Genomic DNA, 6,697 nt, shown 5'->3' on the forward strand with positions numbered 1-6,697 from the left:
TTTATTATGAAATCAGATAAAATGCAAATTGAATGAATATAATGTGACACATGATATTTTGCTGAAACCAAATAACCAACATGAATATGGTACTGAGCCATGACAGGCTGAGTCTCACATACCTATACTACTATCTGTATGATGACTCAGATTACCCATCATATTCTGACTACTGGGAAAACTGCATTTGCCCAGTCCACCAGGACGGCTATGACCTTTTCCTGAGGTGAAATGCATCATTTGTCCATTGTCTTCCTCTATTCTATGCCCATCAGTTTATAACAAAGTATTACACAAAGGCGGGCTTTGAGATTACTTATCTGTTTTTGGCAAAAAGATGGTCAATGGCATTAGCCAGAAAATGTGTATTCCTATTTGTTAAATTATCATCAAAATAAAAATATAATAAAGAACATACCACCGAAACTTACAGGGGCACCCTGACCTATTGTGGGAAGCCAAGAAAAAAACCAATGGTGCTAGATGTCAGAATTTAAATAAAATTAAAGTTAATATAAATGCAAATTCCTACACTTATGTCCAAAAGATAAACCACACAAGTATAACTAGGAAGACATACCCTGATAAGAGCACATATTTTAAGAACCAAGGAATTGTTTGTCAATAGCATGATATGTGTTTGCCAAAGAACTCATAAGATCTTGACTACAATATCAGAAGCAAAGTCTCCAAAATAAACTGAGTTCTGCTCTGCTCCATGCAAGTGAGATCATACCGAAAGTCATGTATTTGGGACCAGATATGGCCCTTTAATAGGTTCATTGGTAAATCAGAACCGATCTATTGTGATGACTAATAACATGGAATCCTAAGTTCAAAAGATAGGGATTAGAATGTCAGCTCCAGCACCTCAGGCATGTTGGTTCACCACTCTGGGCTTCAGTTTCCTTACTGGCTAAGTGCTGATACTAGTAATGTGTATCTCATGAGAGTGTTGTGAAAATTAAATCAGAAAATACCCAGTAATATTTACTATAATCTAAAGGTAAAATGTTGAACACAATGTTTAGCCAAGGTGAGATTCCCAAAAAAATAGTTTAAACACTTTTAAATGCAATGAAGGATATAAGACAGTGAATTTTCCTTGATTTCATTTCATATAAAAATTATTCATAAAACCAGGAAGATTTAGCTGGGAGAAGAGTCATCTTGAAAAGAACATGGGGTTGCTATGTTCAAACATTTGAAGGTTGTCACAAAGATGAAGGACCGAGGACCAACAACTCTAAGTTACAAGAGGATAAATGGTTTTAACTCAACATAGGTAGAATGCTCAATAAGCAGTTCAAAAGTTATGCTGTTGCCACGGAAAGTGGTGAATCTTTTAGTGGTGGGAAGTTCCATAACTACTCTGACACTCTTGTGAATCAGTGAAAATCCTCTAATGCCCCCTCCACTCTGTGGAGTCTCTCTCTGAATGTCTCACTGGTTAAGTTTACTTCAAGGCTGCAAAAATCTAAAGACCAAAATCCTGTATCTCCAAATTCCAGGATCATCGGAGCTTTCAACTTTTGCCCTATATTCCCTATGCCAACTGCCCTTCTCTCCTCTCATAAAACGGAAACAGCCAAAGATGTTTCTCATTTGGGGAAAGATTAAGAGGAAGCTATGAGCACAAAACAAGGTTATCACCTCCTTCAATGTCTAGCCCAAAGACAGCCCAATTTTCTTCTAGGGGAATCTCACTTCTTTTTACATAAGGCTTTAAAAAGTTCTGTCCCACTGGCAGCTAAATAACCCAAAGGGAGTCTTCTCATTTTTGCTGTTTGGTTTGCTGTTTGCTGTATTTTCATTTGTCCAGAGAATGAAGCAAGTTCAGCAGAGTGAAGTTTTATGGTATCCATTTTTAGCTTAATAAGAGAAAGAATTTTTTAACCATTATTGCTGTTTAGTAATGGGGTGGGGTGTCTTTGGGGATAGCAATGGCCCCGTCAGTGGAAGTATCAGAACTGAAGTTAGGTGGGTGTGGGCAGTTAAACTAGATTATTTTTAAAGTCCCTGCCAACCACAAGAATCTATACTTCTATCTATACAATGGTATGGTAATTTCAAATGGAGTCAAGGAAGAAACATCACTTGAGTATATAAATAAATGAACCCAGGTTGAAATGATACACATGTGCACTTACTATAAACACTTTAATTTAGAAAGTAAAATGAAAACATCCATTTCAAATGGTTTTGTTGCTATTTTCTTCACCAAGGTATTGTATTTTGAAGATTATTTAAACAATTTTTAATGTTTATATATTTTTGAGAGAGAGACAGAGCACGTGCAGGGGATGGGCAAAGAGAGAGGGAGACACAGAATCTGAAGAAGGCTCCAGGCTCTGAGCTGTCAACCCAGAGCCCGATGCAGGACTTGAACTCATGAACTGTGAGACCATGACCTGAGCAGAAGTCAGACACTTAATAAATCCCAGACACCCTGGCACCCCTAAAGATTCTTTTTAAGTAATCTCTACACCCAACGTGGGGCTTGAATTCATGACCCTGACATCAAGAGTTGCATGCTCTTTTATGAAGATTTTATGAAATCTTTTAAAGATTTCATTTTTTTTAAGTAATAGAGCAGGATATTTTAATGATAAATGCTTATAGTATATTACAAAGAAACAAGTTTTCTAAGAATATATACATAAATAACAAACAAAAGACTGGGTCTATAAAAGCTTAAGTGAAATCCCAGAACAGCAATTATATAATGTCCTCTGAAAACGTGTAACAAGGCTTGACTTTGTGTGAATCACTGCGTTGTACACCTGAAAGTAATATAACACTGTATGTTAACTATACTGGAAGTTTAAATTAAAAAAAAGGGGGGGGGCTTGATTTTGGTTCCTCCTTTCACCTTCAGACCATGAAAGAAATCACCCAGTAACGTATGAAATTCAATGCAGTGAGCATAGGTGAACACAAAAATGCATGTAAGAAAGAAGCTACCACCAGATCATCTCAAAGCTATTCCTATAGTTAAAACTGCCTATCTGGGGCACCTAGGTGGCTCAGTTGGTTGAGCATCTGACTCTTGACTTTGGCTCAGGTCACAATCTCAGGTGCCACGGAGTCTGTGTTGAGCTCTGTACTGAGTATGGAGCCTGCTTCAGATGATCTCTCTTCCTCTCTCTCTGCCTCTCTCTCTCAAAAAAATAATAATAATAATAACTGGTTCCATTAAAAAGTAAAAACTCTGCCTTTGTGACTCTCATGTAAGGAGCAATGGTGTCCCACTGAACAATTTCATCAGGTACTTTTGTAAAAATGAATACGGAGGCTTTTGACACACTTCCTTCATAATGCTAAGCAATATACCTCCCCCAGAGAATGTTCATTCTCTGCCTTTACAAAGAGCATGGTTGTATCAATACCTGGCATTTCCTCTTTAATAAACAGGGAACTCGTACATGAGCTGAGAAAACATCATTAAACACACTTCCTTTAGTCATTCAGTAATTTAGTTGCCATGGTAATCTTTAGTAAACTTGAAATGTACTTTGGAGGGGTCATTTCCAAAGCTTATTTTTAAAATTCTAGAACTTTTACAAGTTGTAGAGGATAAAGGAGCTGAAAATGCTTTTCTCTTCAATGCCTTACCGTGGACTCAATCGAATCGAGCACAGCTATTCACAATATGACATGCATTACACCTCTGACAATGATCACTTCATCATTTCCTACCTCAAGATCATTCTTATAGACTGTCCATATCTTCCCAACTGAGTGAAAGTATTAACTCAGTTCTCCGTGGCAGCAAAAGGAATTAAATCATGAAATAAGCACTTCCTATAATAGTCTCCAAAGCTTTTCACAATTGAGCAGTGTCATTTTTGGTCTTCCATCAATAATAGTGTGACAAAGTACACTCTGAGGCAGTTTAACAAAGGAACATCAGATAACTCAGGACTTGAACAGATCCAGGCTGCTACCCAAGGAAACACTGTCGGACAGGAGGCTCTGATGATTCACAGCTCTGACCCACTCTGTTCATCAACCATGTCAGGGCTCAAAAGGTTTCAGGAAACACTGTCTGGAAGACTTTTTTTCTGGCTAATAGCTACATTTGACAACTGACCTTTAATCTTTACTTCACATTATCATCCTATCATTAGCCAAGGATAATACACGAGCATTTTTCAAATATGATTTGATGGACTGAAGGTGTTCTAAAGACTTTTCATCCAAAGAAAGACACTATTATTAGCTTTACCAGACTCTGACTCTACCCTGAATTTTTAAAAAAGAACTTAATTAAGTAAAATTAATGGTTCCACTAGAGTTGAATAAGCAGTCACACACTATTTGTTTCCTTCTTTTCTGTGGGGCTCTGTTGGTCACATTAGAATAGGATAACACTCATGAACTAAAGCAGTGAAGGCTGTGTGGTAGAAAGAGCACTGACCTGGAAAACAAGAGTCTGCTTTGACCTTAAGCAAACCATTTAATATCCCTCATTCTGTTGTCTCATCTATAATATCTGGAGACTGAACTGAATAGGAGAGCACGTGGCTCCTATCAGCATAGCTGGAACACAGAGGAAGAAGTAAAATATGAGGTTTGGCCCTGTAGGAAAGGGCCAGACCATGCCTTGTGGGTCTCCTCAAAGATTCTGATATTTACCCTCAGAGCAGTAGGATATAATCCACTGATGATTTAAGCAAGGGGGTGATGTGATCAGAGATGTATTTTGGAAAGCTCACTGTGGAGACTGGACTAGAGATCAAATCAGAGACATGGAACCCAGTCAATAAACTACTTCAGTAGACTTGGGATGATCTGCTTATGTTCCTGCCACTGTGGCAGAGGCCACTTTACTACTACCCAAATAAATCTAGCCCTGCCTCAAAGCTGAACTACTCTTTTAGACAGAGATCATAATTCTGCCTTCACAAGATTGTTAAAAAGCCAGCACAGCGCTTTATCAAACTGACAGCTGTCATGTTCTCCATTCTTCCCACCTTGGTCCCAGGATATGATTATGGGACTTTGGAATACTTACTTGCCACCTGGGACCCTTCTAGAGACTCAGAACCTACCACCAAATCCTACTTCCATAGATCACCCTTTATTTCCTGCTGATAGAGCTCCGCCCTCCTCCCAAAGTCAGGTAAGGCTTGCACACTGTTAGAATGTCCATCAGTTTGGTCTTGAAGCCAGAAGTCCTAAGTTCCAGTCCTCATTTTGATACTTCCTGGTTATGTGAGCTTGGGAAGTTTGCTTACTGCTTGCAGCCTTAGAGTCTTCATCCAAAAAGTAGGGTAATAACTATCTCACAGTGTGGTCAGGATGATCAAATGAGATGACCTATTAAAAGCACTTTGGAAATCATTCTGCATATCCTAGGCCTCTTTGCATTCTCCATTTCCAGTAATCATATGGCAGGCCGTAGACCTTCCAGCCCATTCCACCGTGGATGAGCCCTGGTATGACAGGCTCATTTCTGCTCTTGGGAGCTACAATAAATAAATCACCCCCTTCTTCAAATATATGAAACCATCGTATCATCATATCAGAAGACTGCCCTATCTGAAAACCCTCCTTTGGCCTCACTCCTATTTAGTGTCAGCTCTGAATTACCCCTTTTTTCCAATGTCACTTCCTCTCACTACTAGCTTCAGTTTCTATCAGATTACTCCCCTCCATTCTCTGCTACAATTTTCCAAGTAATGATACTAGTTCAGACTCTTCTAAGAGAATTGAGGGTAGGAAGGTAGGAGGAGACTAGGAAGTCCCATGAAAGTTCCTAGAATGTGTGTGCATGAGGAGGGTGGCTGCTGCTTAAACAAACCTCATTAGTTTTCCAGCTGCCTCTGTGTGTGTATCTTTCCATCAACAGCGATTATGCAAATGTGATATTTGTTTTAATGAGCATGTCAGGTGTGTTTTGCTGTAACATTATGTATGACTGACTGTGGTATTAAAATAACAACTTGATGACAACTGCACAAGAATATGTGAAACTGTGAAATAGAGGTCTGGCAAACTTCTCTCTTCTAACAGGAGCACAATCTCTGCTGGACAGTAGGAGCCTAGATCTTCTAAAAATCAATTCTCACAATGTGAAGAAAATTCATATATTCAGAATCCATACCTAGTCATCCATACTTACCAAACTCCTTTGGAGGCACAAGATTGGCCTGGGGCTCCAGCTGGCCAGTTGACTAATCTTAGGGAGGCAGTCTTCAGACCATAAGTGGCCTTCTTTTGTGAAGCTGTACAGGTTGAGGAAAGGACAGATTTTATTCTGGAAGATGCAAAATGGCAGAGTGGTTTTATAGACAGACCATAACTGAGTATGAATTCTGGGTTCCTACTCTTTCTTGCTGCATAATCTTAGCAGAGTGAGTCTCTGCAGATCTTAATTTTCTTATCTATAAAGTAAAGATACAAGATAATGCCTACTTCGTGGGGTACTATAAGAATTTAATGAGGTGAGGTGCTAGCTGCAAAGCACTTAGCATAGTATACAAGCCCTCAATAAGTTGTTCGTGTTAGTAGAGGCTAGGACTGCCAAAGCATTACTTTTCTGTTTACTAGTCTAGATTCTGTTCACTGTCTTAGATGTTGGTGAAAATACTCCACCCTAGATTTGTAATCCCATATGTTCCTCCCACCTCCAGCTGCAATTCACCCTATCCTGACAGCTTCTCTCCACCTGTATTAAAAAAAGTCAAACCTT

The 6,697-nt window shown here is 39.0% G+C and overlaps 1 protein-coding gene across 2 annotated transcripts in view; it reads right to left on the reverse strand.

Moving 5' to 3' along the window:
• Window positions 1–6,290, reverse strand: part of CRH (corticotropin releasing hormone) — a 189,482-nt gene extending 183,192 nt beyond the window's left edge. For both annotated transcript variants that reach the window (XM_043602207.1, XM_043602206.1), the window contains exon 1: window positions 6,128–6,290. The gene's annotated coding sequence lies outside the window, so the exon portion shown is untranslated. The remainder of the gene's footprint in view (window positions 1–6,127) is intronic.
• Window positions 6,291–6,697: the final 407 nt, after the last annotated feature.

Source organism: Prionailurus bengalensis, chromosome F2, assembly GCF_016509475.1.
Source record: "Prionailurus bengalensis isolate Pbe53 chromosome F2, Fcat_Pben_1.1_paternal_pri, whole genome shotgun sequence".
Lineage (NCBI taxonomy): Eukaryota > Metazoa > Chordata > Mammalia > Carnivora > Felidae > Prionailurus > Prionailurus bengalensis.